The sequence below is a fragment of the Peromyscus leucopus genome, chromosome 2, assembly GCF_004664715.2.
Source record: "Peromyscus leucopus breed LL Stock chromosome 2, UCI_PerLeu_2.1, whole genome shotgun sequence".
Lineage (NCBI taxonomy): Eukaryota > Metazoa > Chordata > Mammalia > Rodentia > Cricetidae > Peromyscus > Peromyscus leucopus.
In genome coordinates, this window is record NC_051064.1 from 6,204,723 (window position 1) to 6,222,656 (window position 17,934).

Genomic DNA, 17,934 nt, shown 5'->3' on the forward strand with positions numbered 1-17,934 from the left:
GGCCTGGAATGTTTCTCTTCAAACATGTCCCTATCATTCTTGGTAAAGCTCACTCTTGTCCTCTGTCTTTAAGTTCTATGCAGTTTCACATGACCTGAAACGCTCTATTGCCTGTTCTGCAAAGGGAGTGAACTATTCCGCCCCCATGCCCATATTTCAAGCACATAACCCCATCTCTTCATTAGCTCCATCTATGGGGAGGTAAAGGGACTGCTCCAAGGAATTACCTGGGGGACATGTGCTTCTCTCGGGAGTGGGGCTGCCCTCTGGGAACACAAGCTCTTTTCTATTCTCTGGGCCATAATCTGAGTCGCTCTGCTGGGATTAGGGGGAGGCTTGTACAAGCCACCGTGGCCTGTGCTTCAAGCTGGGGTTCCATATTAGAACAAATAAAACCCGGCCTTCAGCCTGGCCTCTGCTAGCAATGGGTAGTGTTTGAGCCTCACCTGTCCGTGATTTTATTCCATCTCTTAATGTTTCTCAGAGCTTTGGGAAAAGCCCGAGGAGTCTTTAGCGTAGTGTTAACCAAGACTCCACTATTCTTCTCTATATGAATGCACACAGTGACCAGACAGCTGCAAAAAGTGGTGTGAGATTGTATCTGATTCTCCTGCCTGGAAAATGTGTCGGATCACATGTTGAGAGTCTCTGCCTTCAGCACTCCATGACAGTACATAACGAAAGTGAACTCAAATGGGTTCAATCATTAACATAGCAGCTAAGGATATATAGAAAAGACCGAAAATAAAATAAAATGGAACTGTAACACTTGTGATTCTGGCTAATGGTTATGACTTTATTAGTACATTTCCGGTATCACTTTTCAGCAGGGTGACTGGAAAATTAATATGGGCAGGGTGAGTATAAAATTAATATACGACACACACTGTGATCCTGTGCAGTAAATCTAATTGCACACTGAGCCAGAAGAGAGAATAAAAGATAAGGCACACACTGATTGATTTTCTTCATCAAAACCTGCAAGACTTCATTTCAAAAAAACCCCATCATTAAATAGACAGCATATCTAAGAGTGAATTTTATGTGACACATGTCCTGATCTAATGTCCTATGGAGTGATAGTAATCCATTAAATGCCAAGTTTTCATTTATCTATATCTTAGATCTTCATAATAATTTTTATATGCATTCATCTATGCATAAAAGCTTTTAATGTACAGAGAGAAATGACTCAATCATAAGTCTGTATGAATTTGAATAATTCCACATGAAAAACAAAAAGGAATGATAATTATGTCTAATTAGTGTTTGTAAGTCAAATAATTGAGAAGAAATTACATTTTGCCCCAATTTTAGTATCACATTACTAGCTCCTAAGGCTTACGTATGCATCTGTTGAACGGCACGGGGTATTAGGACTGGCGTGCGGTAAATACCACACAGGAACAACACTGGAGAGGACTCCAGCATCAGCATCGTCCAACACTCGGAAACGGGACAAACATTCCCTTGATTCTAACTTCCAATCCTTTAAAATGACAAAGCAAACATTGTCATACACTTCTGTACATAGGGAAACTGAGGCTCAGGGCTTCAACAATACTCTGAGGACTGGCACTCTAGCCAGAGAGCCAAGTTTCTGCAGCTGATTACTTCCCTGGAGATTGGTGTGTTACTCCTGAGCACCTACTAAGTAACAATCCCATGTTGGGACTCGGGACACAGGTCATTACTCTCCTGTTTTGATGCCACTGACCCTATTTAACATGGGGCCAAATCATCAACGCACACATGGCAGTCCATATACACATTTAGTTTTATTTGTGTATAAACAACACACCTATAAATACTTCCCATCCCCCTCCCCAAAACCCAAAGGAAAGCTGCCTTAAAGTTAAGCTTAATCATTAACTTAAGCACATGGTTTAATGTTCCTCCTCAATGCTCAAAATAGAATGATGGTGTTTCAATTAAAATGGAGATTCCAAATTAAATGTGTCCTTTTGCATTTTACAATATAGCATTTAATCTTCTAGCAAATGGATGAGAATTTAATCACAGAAATGAGTCTACTTCGTGTGCCCAAAAGTCACAATTTATCGAATGAAACCAAGTTCAGTTTAAACATCCATAGAGAGAACTACGGAATTTGCCGGGAGATGCTCTTTGACATTAAGCGGTAAGCTTTCCGTATCGAAGGTGACAGGAATCGAAGCCTCGAGGCCTCTTTGCATTCTCAAGTCAGAACTGTAATTTGAGGTCACCTTTTCACAAGTACAGCCATCACAAAGTGCCAAACCATGGGAGAGAGAGGACCGATACTTAGTCATGAAGCCACAGTGCGTTTTCTTCTCAGATGGGGCTTTCTCATGTAGTCCAGGCTGGCACCAAACTCATTCTTCTTCTGCATCAGCCTCCTGAGGTTGCAGTGGATAATAATATGATTTGTTGCCCACACTGCTTTTTATTCTATCTTTGTCTACAGATTATTTACAAAATAGTAAATACATTGAATGTAAGGCAGATTTCCCCTCCAGGTGGGAATTCCAACAACAGAAAAAGAGGCATCATATTGAGAAACCCATAAACCAATGAAAAGACAAGAATAGGTGTCTGAGTCAGTCAGCCATGGCTGATTCCAAAGTCATGTCCCTCCCACCCCTGCTGCTATGCTGGGGGGACTTTATAGTTCACGTGCATAGGAGAAATGAGCTTACCAAGGTGCAGTACCTGTTGTTAGATGCAGTAAGAGGAAACAGGAAAATGAGACATCAGAGAAGTCTAGGTTATATAAATCACACTGTCTGGTGTCCTTTGCAAAGCACTTAAGCTTTCTGAAGCCACTGAGTCCCAAATGAACACATAAATTACTACAGAGGATGCATCTACTGTGGGTTGGATATATATATATATATATATATATATATATATATATATATATATACACACACTCATATATGTATATATATGTTAATTAGAACTCAAAATCTTCTGCTCAAGTCTCCCACAGTTGTTACCTTATTTGCACATATAAGATTTTAGCAACATATAGAAAAAAACTCTTAAAAAACCAAGTGAGAAGAGGGCATAAGGGGAGCATTTTACTTCAGAAGTTTTCAAGTCTGCCATTAGAAGCGACAGACTCACTTCTCATTAGAAAGCTGAGAAAACAAAGGGACAAATCCTAACAGTCTATAAAGTTACACAACTTTACAGGAAACAGAAAGTAGCAGACGACAAACTCTTCTGACATCTAACATTGCTTTTGACCTTCTTTAGAATCGTTGGTCCAGCTTCTGCCAGCCAGTCCATATTGTCACCTCTTTTTTTTTTTTTTTTTTTTTTTTTTTTTTTCCGAGACAGGGTTTCTCTGTGTAGCTTTGCGCCTTTCCTGGAGCTCACTTGGTAGCCCAGGCTGGCCTCGAACTCACCAAGATCCGCCTGGCTCTGCCTCCTGAGTGCTGGGATTAAAGGCGTGCGCCACCACTGCCCGGCCATATTGTCACCTTTATTTTCAGTTAGGATGCTGTCCTAATTTGTCTTCTGTTGATGTGACAAAACATTCTGACCTATGGCTATGGCTCCACAGGACCAGTCCATTCCCAAGTCCAGCAGGTCATAGATGGGGTAGATGTTAGGGTGGGCCAACTGTTGTGAATGACTTTCATACATTTTCCTCCATAACATCAAATCATGATCTCACGTGTAGAACAGTTAGCATTCTAGAGAAGTACTACTTTCCTATTGAGAGTGAGAGGATTCTTCCACTTCTCACTAACTAGATCATCTCTAGGTGACAGGGAAACTTTTGGAACACTGAACAGAGGTGTTTTATGATTAGGGTAAGCCTCAAACACGAGGTTGATGATGAGGACAGCATCAACAGTCACCATCACTATAACGATCCCAGAACCTACTATGTGCCAGATGTCTTACAGGATTCTTCCCATGCTTCATGTCACACCTTTCGTGAACTAGGCATTACTTCTCACTTTAAGCACAAATAGGTTACTTGACTAATCTCAGGGCCATGCTCTATCCATTGGACCAAACTGTCTAGCTCTGACAAAAAGATCATTGGGAGCAGGGCCTGATAATGCACAACTATGATCCCAGCTACTCAGGAGGCTGAGGCAGGAGGAACACAAGTTCAAGGTCATCTGGGATTCAGAATGTGCACAACCTGAATACTTAGTAAGACATTATCTCAAAATAAAAAATAGCTGGGAATGGTGGTACATGCCTTTAATTCCAGTACTTGAGAGGCAGAGGCAGGAGGATGTCTGTGAGTTTCAGGCCAGCCTGGTCCACACAGTAAGTTCTAAAATAGCTAGGACTACATAGTTAGACCCTATCTCAAAAACAAACAAACAAACAAACAAACAACAACCCCCCTCCCAACCAAAATGATGACACCCAAAAATAAAAAAATAAAAATGCCTAGGGTGTAGCTCAGTGGTAAAGTACTTGCCTAGCATGTGGGAGGCCCTTAGGTTCAACCCTCAGTACTGTAAAAATAAATAAAATAAACAAACACAAACTTTCTAGATGACCACTGGATGGTACTGTGGACCTGCAAGCTTCTATTCCCTAAAAGACACGAACCTACTTGTGTGATCTAGTAGTGTGATCTAGTCTTGGAGTGCCACCTGCCAGGTTAGATGGGAGGCCCTACGGGGTCACCAGCTTACAAACAGGGACACAGTGCCAGTAGCAGCTGCTACCACTACAGGAGGCAGCTGAGAAAAGGGCATGGAATCGATGTGTTAGCTTAACATCCACAAACACTTGCTCTTTAAGCATTTCAGCAATTCTGAAGTCTGATGGTGGGCGGTATCTTTCTCTGAACCAGAATGTAAAATCATTCTTAATTTGACAGTAATTGAGCTATACTTTTTCTTTATATGTCTGATCAAAATATATCTTTGAAAGTCTATAGATAATTAACACTCCAGGGAGGATTTGGGGAAGCTTATAGATGTATTATATTATCCCTAACCAGAGGAAACTATGAATCTTTAAGATCACTGTTTGGCATGTGGACCTGTTATTCTTGAGTCTATTTTGTGTTCCACAAAGACTAATATCTTTGCTGGGAGAATCAGAATTAATTTATGGCCTCAGCTCTACATGTAAGTGTTGTCAATGTCTCTTCTGTTCTTGAAAAACAAAGAAAACTCCTGTCTAAGTTTCAAATAGAGAGTGAAATTAAGGCACTATGAAAATATTTGCTGGATAAAACAAATGCCAAGATCAAAGCTACTAAGGCAGTGAGTGGATATTAATTACCCACTAATCCCTTTGTGTTTCAAGCTTATTTGTGCGATATTCCTCTGTGCTCTTTACTAGTTATCAGAGAATAATTTAAATTCATAAAAGAGTAAGCAGAGCTAATAGTATCATGAGCTTTACAATAATATTCAAGTAATACTGATGAGGATCAAAATGCATTTATCTGTCTGTGCTCTTTGGATGAACAAGAAAAATGATAATGTCATGTTAAGGGTTTTAACTCTTTACCCTCAATCAACATGGCCTTGCATCAAATATGGGAGATTCCCTTTCAAAGCAATAAATAAATGGTTTTGAAGTGCCAACTCCATTAATTGGATAATCACCCCTCCCTCCATATGTTCACGTAAAGAAACCATAGGCTTAAGAATATTCTGGCCATCTACCATTTCCAAATTTTCACTTGAAAAGCCATGTCTACAACTCAGCAATGGACCTCTCTCCCATGACAGAGATGTACCAACAGCTGTTATCTGATAGACCTTCTGGAGAGGAATTTCTGGGCTCTGGTCTGAGCACACTGGAATGGAGAACATTCTCATTGAGGCCAATGTTCTCAAGCAGATTATACATTTAGGATAATCAACAGGCATTCACTGCAGATTGGTCACAAGCAGTGGAAAGAAAGATGGCATGCTGACTTATGGCAGTGTTGTTAACCCAGATAGGAAGGAAGCCCAGGAGGAATTTGTTTCCTGTGGAAAATGAATTCGAATCATTTGGTAGATGCTGATTTTAAGAAGGACATGGGGTATGGAGGTAGAGGAATTTGATGGGTATCTAAAATTTAAGGATCTTGATCTCGGGGGAAAGATGAAAATACTAAGTGAGATTAGGAAACTCATCAATTTTCTGTAAATGGCCAGGGCATAAATATTTCAGGCTTTGGAGGCCACCCATTCCCTCATAACTCCAACTCTGTCACAGCAGCACAAAGGCAGTGGAAACACAGCTGAAGGACGAAGGCACAGCCGTTCCAGTAAAACTTAATTTACAGATAACAGGTCCCAAAATGTATTGCTGTCAACCTTGAGTCACATGACTAATGAAAACCTAGGAAAAGATAGGGTCACCTACGGAGAACACACGAAAAACAGGTTTGTCTTGATGAAATCTGAAAATGCAATTCTGAAACTCTATTCAGTCTAATGCAGATGTATCCTGTGTGCAGAGAGTGCAGTGAGGCTCCCGGGAAGCCCCAGGCTCTAGGTCATACTGTGTGTGAAATGGGCCAAGTTAATTAACCTCTGAGCCCGATTGCTTTGCCTTCAAATGGCAATGGTGGTGATTATGGCTGGGAGGAGGCCAGAGACGACATGAACAGCAGTCTCAGGACTAGGTGCTCTTATGAGTGAGGGTGCAGAGGCAGAGAGGGTGCTAAGAAGCACAGTCAGACCACAGAGCCTGTAGGTGGGGAGAAGTCTCACGGCCTGGTCAGTTGGTCCTGAAACCCCTCGCCAGGGACCACACTCACCCCTCACATGTCGTGTGAGTACCAAATGGCAGAAAGGAGGCTTTCAGTGCTGTGGGCAGAAAGAGCCTTGTGCGGCCACTGTCACTACATCTGGAATGATGGGCTGGGATGAGGACTGAGCCAAGGTAGGTCCAAGACATTCTCCCCACCAGATTTATAGCAGAGCTTGAAAAGGGCCCAGATCAACTCTGCTGGCTGCTTTTCCCTGAAGGAACAAGGAAAGGAGAGAACAGTGTCTCTCCACATGCTTGCCTGCTTCTGGCTTCTTTCTACTACATATTCTAGTCGAGCTTGGGGACTGTGGTAAGGTATGTTATCACAAGCATTTAGGTAGAATTAGGAATAGCATTCAGGAAAATCAAAAGAACAGGAGAGCGGTTCTGCAAAGGCATTTTTTGTTCAAGCAACTACTGTTTATCCACTAAGGTCCAGTTTGAGCCACCCTCCTCTGCAGAGCTTGCCAAGGCCTTCCTGGCTTCCCCAGCCCCATTTCTTACATATTCTCTCTGCACTCGCTATTAATATTCATGTCGACTCCTCCTTCTGTGAGAGAAGGGGTCACCTGATTGGTGGGACCGGAGCCATTTTTACTTTTTAACTTTCCGTGTAGAAGAAGGTCCAGTAAAAAGCTTTACACACAAGACAACCATTAACTACAAAACAATAAAGGATTTGAGTTGTAAGTAAAAGCAATGATTTCACCAGTGTTATTCATTTCCCAAACACCTTTGAAAAGTTTAACCATCACATGGAGTGTGCCTATTATTTAAATCCATCAATTATTGCTAAATGGAATTAAAGCCAGGTTTTGATTTTTCTAGAAGAATCCAAATGCTGACATGAATTAACTCTACTCAGAAAATGGACTAAGTATTTGTATCTTAAGACACCAAGGACATCACAGCTCAAGAAACTACAGAGATTGTTCTTTGTTAAGGGCAAACAGCCTGCTTAAAAATCAGCTTCTATGCACAGGTACTTCACAAAACTCTGTAGCTCCTTCCTTAATGACTGTCAGCCTCTTAAATACCCGTCATGACGAAAGGGCTCACTAAATGTTTCTGTTTGCCTGAAAGTACCACAGTGTAAAATAAAATCCAAATCTCTACCAAGTGCCATACTCTTGTCAGAGGTCACAACATCAAGATCTTTTTCAGCACAAAAATTAAGTTCAGCCACTGGTCAGAAGATGCGAGCCAGGGTCCTAAGTAAGATGGTGGGCCAGGCCCAGGGAGACGCGGAAAGTACCTGCGGTTATATGTAAAGCTTTCTTGGGGCATGCCTTTCTTCCGAAGACAGTCTGAAGCTGTCCTCAAACCTAGTCTATCACCTCCCCAGATCAAAGTCAACCTTGGGCAGTCAGGCCTTTCTGAACACATTTGTGTTGCCTTAAAAGCCAAAGTGGGAGGCTGGGAGGGGGCTCAGTCAGGAAAGCCTAAGTATGACAACCTAAGTTTGGATCCTCAGCATCCATGCAAAAAGCTGCATGTGGCAGCTCCCACCTGCAACTCAACCCTGGGGTGTCAGACTGTTGGGGCCCTGGAGTTTGCTGGCTCGCCAGTCTAGCCCAATTTGTGAGCCCCAGGTTCAGTGAGAGACCCTGTCTCAAAAACTAAGGCAGAAAGCATTTGAGGAAGATCTTTTACAACCTCTGGCCTAATATATACGTTTCTGTGCCAGATCATTGGCATCAGGTCCAAGCTTAATTTTTGTGCATGACATATAAACTCCCAGAGACTGTGGCAGCATGCACAAGGCCTGCACAGGTCTGAGTCACATGAGGTCCTGTTGGCTGAGAGAGGAAGTAGAAAAAAGCTCCCATCCATAACCCGGAAGGATCTCGAATCAATAACCACTTAGAAAGGAAAAATTAGCTTTCTCCAATGGAGTCTCAACAAGGTATACCAGCCACACTTAAGGGCAGGCCCCATGCTCATCAGGAGACGGCCAACACAAAAAGAACTCAATGGTGTTTTTGGAGGCTTTGTGTTTCACAATGCTATGTCTGTTTTTGTTTTTCCTTACATATTGTGGTTTCCGGTTTTGTTTCCGATGGGTCTTCTGCGTATGTGAGTGTGTTTCCAGCATCTGTACGTGCTTCTTGAGCCTTTTCTTGGACACTTTTTCCTGTCTGGTTCTTTCGTCTGATTCTGATTTGTTTGTTTTGTTGTAGTATTTATTGTAGTATTATTGTAGTATTTTCTCAGGTGAGTGTTTGTATTCTAATGAGGGCGAGAAAGAAGGGTGTGGATGTGGGTTTGTGGAGATGTGGGGAGATATGGGAGAGGGGAAACTGTAATCAGAATATATTATATGAAAAAATCTACTTTGAATTAAAAAGAAGATTTTGTGCATGAGTGAAAAGTTCCTTTCTGCTGTTTTCTAAGAACTTACCCTGAACTTAGACTTTTTAGATCTGAATGTGATTCCAAGGACTGAGGCATCTGTTTTTCAAGTTCACATAAAAGACAAAGATCAATAAATGCCCCAAGAGCTAAGAACTTCTAAAATTCTTAATTATTAATTCATAAGCCCAAATTTTAAATTAATATGGAAAATTAACTCTACTTGAAAACCAAACTGCATACCAGACAAGAATGATATTCTTGCAGGTTACTGTTTTTGGAGACAACCTACCACAGGTTGAGAACAAAATTAAATAAAGGAGAACTCCCAATTCTCCATTTATGAGCAATAACCCATTGTCTTTAATAGAGCGAAGGTATTTTGTCATCTTTCGGGAGACAAATGTTTTCTTTCCAGGATAAAATTAGATTCTCATGGGGATCACATAGAAAGAGATGTCATGGCACTTTCAAAGGCTTTTGCTGCATCTCCCTGCTAATTTCATTTTCTTCCTTTTCCTTGTGAATAGCCAGGTTCGATTTGGAATAGCTGTTCTATACTATTGGAAATCAGTGAGCAAGTCTCCTTAATGCTTTCAGACTGCTGATGTACCAAGGTCACTACTGTGCAGAAGATGGGCAAAGACCATTTCCCTTCCTAAAACAGGAAGTCACAAGGACCGTGAGCTTCAAAGGCTCCTTTCTATTTTACCTGAAGCTTTCTAATAAACATTATCTCTGGTGAACACAGAACCAACATTTCCTTTTGTTAACCTGACAAGAGCCCATAAAATTGTATTTTACAGGCTCCCTAACAGCTTCTCTGCTCCCCAAAAGAATAGCATGATTCAGACACGTTCCAAATTATATCTATTTTGCATAAATGAAGTCTACTCTGCAGAAAAACTTGGACTCATTATCATGTAAAATAAGCCATTAGCAGAAAATGTAGTAATTATATTCCCAGACAGAACAAGAACAGACTCAGGCCACTGTGTTGGAGCTGGGCAGTGAGAAAAGAGTACAGTTGCTCATGGGGGAAGTGGGGCAGTGGGTGTAAATCAACAGCACTGGGAAAGAGTCTCTGTCAGGCCTGTCTTCCGTCTGTCCGCGGAGCAGAGCATGCTCTCCAGCTGGCCTGCAGAGCCAGCCCCTCTGCAGCAATTCAAGGTGGGTGTGTGGTTCTTGTCCAGAGCCTTCCTTTATCTTGGGGCTGGAAAGCTGTCCAGCACTCCCTGATCTCCAGTGGCTCCCACATTAACAACCAGTGGGTGGATGTTGGTGATCCAGTCAGATTCCACAACCAGAAAGCAGCGGCTGCTCAGTGAAAGAATGCATGGTGTCCAGTACCACGGAGTCCACAGCCAGGGGAAGCTAGGGGAAATCTCCTTCCTGCATTAGCTGTCTGGTAATCATTCCTTTTGGTGGACCCAGGAACAATATCTCTGCTGAAATGGCCTCGGGGAAGGCCCAGAAGATGGGGAGAAGAAAGTGTGTGGCTGGGAGGAATGTTTGACAAAGGCTTCCTCAGGCCAGGCACTGCCCTGTGCACTGGGGATTTCAGGTGATAAGACAGCTGTGGTCTCTGCTCTCCTCTTTGTAAGGGAACACTGACAGAAGACTGACTAACACCCAGTTACCAGGAGGTTAAAGAAAGTTAAAAAGGAGAAGAAAAGGGAGAGAGTATGGTTGTTGTTAGTCATTGCTGGAGTTCCTAAGATATGAGTATTAGGGAGGGCTCTCTAAGGAAACAATAAAGCTGAGATTTGAATGGCAAGAAGGAACCATCTGGGGCTTCTGGAAAGATGGCTCAGCAGTTAGGAGCGTGCACCATCCATATGTAAATAAAATCAAATCTCAAGAACAAAAGCAGAATCAAGGGTACCATCCAAGGTTTTCAACCTAAGAAAACCATCTTTGATGGGAAGAGGGGCCACAGGTGGTAGCCTAGAGGGGCATGGTCTAGTCTTGTTATTATTTAGTTGTTCTCATTAGTTTTAGCTGTGTGTGTGTGTTTCAGGCATATTTCGAGTATTACATGATTTATCAGATTATGTGAAAGGGTCATAAAACAAAACAATTCAAAATGAGAACACAGTAACTAGAATCCAGTCACTACCTTTAGCTAACAGGAGCATAGATGTCAAAGTGTCCATACTCCTCCTCATGGTCACCATGCTTATTAGCAGAGGCTCAGAAACACACACCATCTCTTGCATTTGCTTGTCCTCAGTAAAAAATAACCTGTTTTGTTCAAAGATTTTTCTGGCAATCCCTTTAAGTCCATAAACACTGTTTGCATTCTTTCCATTCAGCTGAAAACAAGTGCATGGAAGCCTCTACTTCTGGACCTCAGGTGAGGAGGGCAAAGGACTGGTCCATGAAGCGGGGGACCCACTTGTCTGTAAGTTTCTTGGCTGTCTGGCTATGGCTTCTTTTTAATCACTCATAGATTCATTTCCCTCCTGCAGGAATTGTTGGAAGTTTTACTTTTTTCACTGCTGGCTGATTTGTTGTGGCTCAAGCCATCACAGACAGGCCTAACCTTGTCTTTATCAGGAACATGTTGACATTGGTCAAGATTCACCATGGCTGACATCATGACTGTAGTGAAATCTATTTTAGACAATATCCGAGGGGTACTGAAGCACCGTGCTGGGACAATTCGATATGCCACAGAGCATTGTAGGCATTTCTTTGAAATAAAGTAAAGGGAGAAGAGGAAGATGATAAGAAAGAGAAAAGAAACAGATACTTCAGTAGAGGAAATGATCTGGAACTGTCCTGAGTTCTAAGCTTGATTGTCAAATTGACAGGATTTGTAATCACTGTGGGAACAGGGGTGTGTGTGTGTGTGTGTGTGTGTGTGTGTGTGTGTGTGTGTGTGTGTGTCTAGACTAGGCTAACTCAGGTAGGAAGATCTCTAACTGTCAGTGGTACCCATTAGGGACCTGGACCGCACACAAAGGAGAAAATGTGTGTGTTGAGCACCAGGATTCATTTTCCTTTGCTTGCTGACTGTGGACGCAGGGTCAGCAGTTGCCTCATCTTCCTGCTGCCCTGCCTTCCATGCCAGATGAACTGTGCCCTGAAACCGAGAGACAGAACAGCTCCCCACCCCCTCTTCCTTAAGTGGTTTTTGTCAAGTGTTTCATTATAGCAAGGAGGAAAGAAATTAATACAGAGGAAGAAATGAAATTTCAAAATCTAGAACAAACATCCCACGGGGAGCTGGGTCGTCTCTCCCGGAGATCTCTGACTGCGCCTTTTCATCGCTGGGTTTCTTCTACTCTAGTAGACTCAGATGGGCCCAGAAGAGCCCATGGCCTCCCTTTCTGTCAATTGATAAGGGCTTCCAGCACAGCTTTACTAAAAAAAGGGTAGGCTGGCCAGAGAAGATCTGTGCCGTGAGCAAAGGAACATGGGAAGCAGCATCAGCTGCCGGTGGTGGGGGCAGCCAGACAGGCCTGCTCACTGAGCTCTAGGTTCACAGCAGAAGCTTCCATGAGCCCCTCTGGGGGACCCCAAGACACCGAGAACAAACACGGAAACGCCTTCTTCACTAGTGGGAGTTAATTTTACATAGGTGAACTGGAACATCAGTCTGAAGAGAAGGCTGCCTGGTCACAAGGGAGAGACGGGACTTGGAAGATAAGGCCAACCCGGGGGGGGGTGGGGGTGGGGGGACAGGACGGGATGGGACGGGACAGGACGGGACAAATTTCCAGATCTGGACAGGTCTTCCCTCGGGCTGTCCACCATCTGGCTGGTGCTCTCCCACTCTCCATCCACTCTCCTGAGAGCTAACTCTTCCTCTAAGTTTAGTCAGATGGAGGCTGAGAATGCTCAGAGGAGAGAGGGTCTTACAGGACACACCATCGTTTATGAGGCCTCCATGCATATGGAATTGGGTAGACGTTGCTCATCCCACTCCTGTATTGGCTGTTGGGTACAAGAGACCATTAGAATAACTCTTTGCTGCCTGCCGAGGTGACTGAGGCACACGCGGAGAAGGAGGGCTCTTCTGCAATGGACATGCCAAGAGTATCAGACACCATGCTTCCCCCAGCACTATAGAGTTCAACATCATAGTAAGTCAGAAATTTGGGCGTGATGGCTGGTTTGATGGGACACATGTCACTCCACTGTCTCCTGGGCTGATCTATGGAGTGAAGGAGCCCTCAAAGGGAGCCAAGCGTATGGCCGAGGAGAATGACCCCCTAGCTACTCCCTAGAGAAGTTTAGAATAATTTTAAAGGAGGGCAAATGACCAGAAGTGAATTGTAGAAAGCAGATTGTGCTGACATATGTTTCAAAGACCTTAGCAAAAGCTGTGTAGGAAACAGAAACGGTCCTCAACACGATGGTGAGATTCCTAGCAGCTTTCCCTTTTGTCTTTACCCAGGTCACCCCTGGAGTGCTTCCACTGCTACTGGCCGTCCCACTAAAGTGGACACAGCAGCCACAGACCTCCAAAGCCAGCTCTGAGATTCTGCTCTTGTTCACAGATGTAAGATGTCCATTCCTGTGCTCTGGAGTTGCAATGCGGCCAACTCTAGGACAGTCACGAGCTACCCGGTTATCTCAGTGTACAAAGCAAGAAAGTCACTGTGATATGCAGAGAACAGCTGCTGTCAGGAACTGAGATGCATGGAACAGTAACTCAGACTCCAGCCAAACCACCGGCAATGTGCTAAAGCCCTAGGCCCAGCCCGGCAGGGCAGAGGGCTGCTCTCAGGACAGGGTGTAAGGTTCCTCCTGGTCTCCATACCCAGATGTATCTTCCTGGAGCAGTTTCTAAGGGAGTTGGGGTTGCTGGCAGCTGAGTTACCATATGAAAGTTTTTCTTTTAATGGAAACCCACAGACTTTTAAAGTTGGAATAAACATTATTCTTGGCAAGGGAATAATTCTTGTCTGTCTACTCCTTTTATCTCATTCATTTCCTCTTTAAGAAACTGACTGGCTACTTTAAAGTAGAAAGAAGAGATGGACGCACGGAAGACCATGGAAATCAAGATGCCAGAGCTTGCCAGTTTCACATGCTGTTACTCACTGTTCCTTTTTTTTTTTTTTTTGGTTTTTCAAGACAGGGTTTCTCTATGTAGTTTTGGTGTCCATCCTGGACCTCGCTCTGTAGACCAGGCTGGCCTCAAACTCACAGAGATCCGCCTGGCTCTGCCTCCCAAGTGCTGGGATTAAAGGCATGCGCCACCACCGCCCTGCCTACTCACTGTTCTTTAAACCAGCAACCAAAGCTATAGTAAGAACAAGAACCGTAGTCCCAGAGAATCCAGGACCTTGCCTTAGGTCACACAGGGTCAGAAGCAGATAAGGCCAGTGTTTACATCATCTGACTCCCCACCCAGCTCTACTATGTAAAGATCAAATAGTTCATAGAGAACTAAAGTCAGGAATTCTACGTAATGACGTTCTAACCACTAGATGCATTTTTCAGCCACTGGAAAAACAATCAGTTCAGGACACAAGGAAAATTTAACATGTAGTTTTTAAAAATAAATTTGAAAGCCAAATAGCAACTTTTCATTTGATAAATACTTCTATTAACAAAAGGTAAAAACTTTTAGGAGTACTGTATTAGTTACTTTTCTGTTGCTGTGACAAAACACCATGACCAAGGCAACTTATATTATAGAAGGAAGGGTTTATTTGGGCTTGCAGAAGGAAGGGTTCCAGAGGGGTAGGAGTCAATCACCATCACCTCTGGGAGGTGTGCTACAAACAGTGGGTTTGTCCAGCTGGAGCAGGAGCTGGGGGTTCACATGTCAAACCACAAACAGGAAGCGGCAGAGAGAGAGAGCAAACTCAAAATGGTACAAGGCCACACCTGCTAAGCCTCCCCAAACAGTGCCACCAACTGGAGGCCAAGCATTCAAATGCCTGAGGATATGAGGGACATCTCCTTCAAACCACCACAATGACATAAGATGTATATGGTCTAGCCACACAGAGAACCATTGATACATTTTAACAAACCAACCAATACTTAAAACCAATACTTAAAAGAACGAACACATTCATGCTGACTACCTCCTGCCCGACAAAGCCCCTGAAGCTCCCTGCCCGGTGAGGCTGACTTATATGAATGAGGCTGGTAGCAGGGCCTTTGTGAGTGAGTAACAGACTTAGCGTCAATAAAGGATCAACTGTCAACAAAGCAACTGGTGTTGCTTCTGGCCAGCTCCTGGTTCTAAGCTATATAGTTGGCAAACGCAGGGTCCGATTTTCATGGTATTCCATTAAGGTCTGTATGCAAAGTCGCTTGGAAAAGAGGAATTTAGTGCTCTGCTGCACTTTCCCTTTCCACACACGGAAGTGCGGTGGCATGCTTCCCCGGAGTCATGTGGTCTCCTCTGGCATGAGCACATTGATGGTTCTAACGTGTTACTAACACTCTCCTCAAGGAGCCTGCACCAGGGTTTTACACCACTGTAACTCCTGTCTGACATCATGTCAGCTTTATGAATAAATAAACCTATTCTCTGGGGAAGCATTGATGTAAGAAGAAAAACGAACACCCGTCCTGACCCAGCTCTACGTGTATCTTCGAGTACAATGTACCCTGTGTGCCAGGCCGCGCTTGGGCCCCACTAACCGTGAGAGTGCATGGACCTGCAGCAGGCAGGAGCTTCCCACCGTCCTCAAGCCCTGCAGCTCCTCTTTTCTCTTTAAACATAGCTGATGTTTCAAAAAGGAAAAGAGGAGGAGGAAGAGCAAAAAGGGTGGATGAGAGCGGGGTGGCAAACCCTGGATGACTGTGAATCCACCTCGTGAGTACCCGAGGAGTCGCTGTGTAGTTCCCTGGGTCTGTGAATGGTTTTCCCCACAGAGTGTTTATAGTGCTTGCTTAGGGGAGACTGTAAGCTGACTGCTAACCAGCTTGGTAAGAGTGGTATTCTGGGGGCGATGTGCAAACCAAGAACTTAATTTTTTCCTCAATCATCTGCAGGAGTAGTCATATTTTCTTGTGATTTAGAATACAATAAATATGAGGGAAGAGGCAGAGATAAAAGATTAATGAGGCTGACTGCTAGCCCAGTGATAGCTAATTTACTGATTCCTAGCCAAACCTTTCTTGCTGGTTTTGGATGCTTTTCAAGATACAGGCAGGTTGCTCTTAAAATGAACTGCTCTCAAAAGTGAAGCTAATGGCGTATGCCAAAATTAACCTCATGTTTCTGAGCCAAAAGGCCAAACTTCAGAAGAGGCTGGCAGCAGCCATCATTCCCTCAGCTCTGCCGGCGCGTCACAAGCAAAACAGTGGAAGCGGCTGTTGGGAGTTCTGTGGTGCCCTGCGGTAACCTTTGGCTACAGAGCCACTTCAGAAGGTCTAGGCTCTTGCCTCCAATTAGAATGAATTAAAAATGAATCCCATTATTTCTCTCCGGCTCCTCAAATATTCGGTTCATCACTGTGTTAACTGTGGCTTCTCAGGAATGCAGTGTTGCTTTGGATTGAGGGCCCACCCCTCCCTGGCAAGTACTGATTCTGTCTTCTCAGAGGTAAGGGAAAAGGAAACGCACCTGAACATGTGATGCACAGGTCCAAAACATAGGTATGACAAAAACCTAAAAATGGGTTGGGGCGATTTAAATGTTTACACCCAAATTAAACACCATGGAAGTGGTCACCATCATCAACAGAGGTGGTGAAGACACTGGCTGAACCTACTTCCTAGGTGGAAATGGTACCCGATTGCAAGTTCAGGAAAGTTCAGCCAATATGTTAGCACTGATATCGGCAAAAGAGAGAAAGAGACCAGGGATAGGGTCTGGTGGTACTTCCTTAAAACACAGATATGAAAAGCAGAAAGAGAAAACAAAGCTATGTTGTTGAGCAAAAAAGATGTTTATGTGAAGTCAGAAAAAGAACAGCTTGAGGTCAGTTTCTTCTCATGAGTATGTTTTCTTTATTAGTCTTCAAGATGTTTTCATCCAGAGAAATTTGAATATTCTAGACAGTTATTAGATGTTGTAGGTACCAAGATAGGATTAGACCTTGTCTTCAAGCTCAGGATCCACAGGAAGGTCATATACATGCGAATAGCTACAACAGAGTGTTTTAGAGATACAGCCAACGAACTGTATGGACCCTGTGGTACCTAGAAGACCAAAGAGAGCTTCTCAGAGGAGATGGAAATTGAGGTGAGTCTTGAATGATGCTCTAGAATTAACGAAGAAAGAGGGGCCAGAGCATTCTCAGAAATGAGGGCAGTGTGCTCAGAGAATGGCATGCTTGTCTTAAGAGGCATGACATCTAGAACGCTTTAAGAAATCCAGCCCCCCCGGGAGCAGGGTAAGGCATGCTGGAAGGGTGCCCAGGACTGGGTCACAGGGCTCCACGGTCAGGTATCTGGATGGGTTCTTCAGGTTACAAAGGCACAGAAGTCACTGTGGGGGAATCATGAACAGGGTCCTTGGTGAGGGAGGGTCTTGTTGGAAAGGAGCCATGGAAGTTAATCAGACCTGCTCTGTGCACGTGTGAGGGCCAGAAGCAAAGCCAGAGGAGATGGAGGTCAGAAATCACTTGCACTGGCTATTAGTGACAGTGAATACGTGGCCCACTAAACACCAGTCCCTGCTCCTGAAACTTTGGCATTATTATCGTAAATCCAGAATCTGGTGTGGACTGAATGGGGAGGAAGCCATGCCAGGGCAGAGATTTCTGGCTTGAGTAACTGGGTCAACAGGGATGCCATTAACGGAATATTGATTCCAGGAGAAGCAGTCAGCTACAAGCAGAAGAGGAGGGGGTAAGGCGGGGAGGCAGTTGCGCGGTACAGCCAGGCATTTGGAGAGCTGCTTGGGACACATAAATAGGGATTATCGAGGACTAGGAACAG

The 17,934-nt window shown here is 43.8% G+C and overlaps 1 protein-coding gene across 2 annotated transcripts in view; it reads right to left on the reverse strand.

The window, feature by feature from the left end:
- Positions 1-17,934, reverse strand: part of Pag1 (phosphoprotein membrane anchor with glycosphingolipid microdomains 1) — a 143,062-nt gene that overhangs the window by 71,939 nt on the left and 53,189 nt on the right. The window lies entirely within an intron of this gene.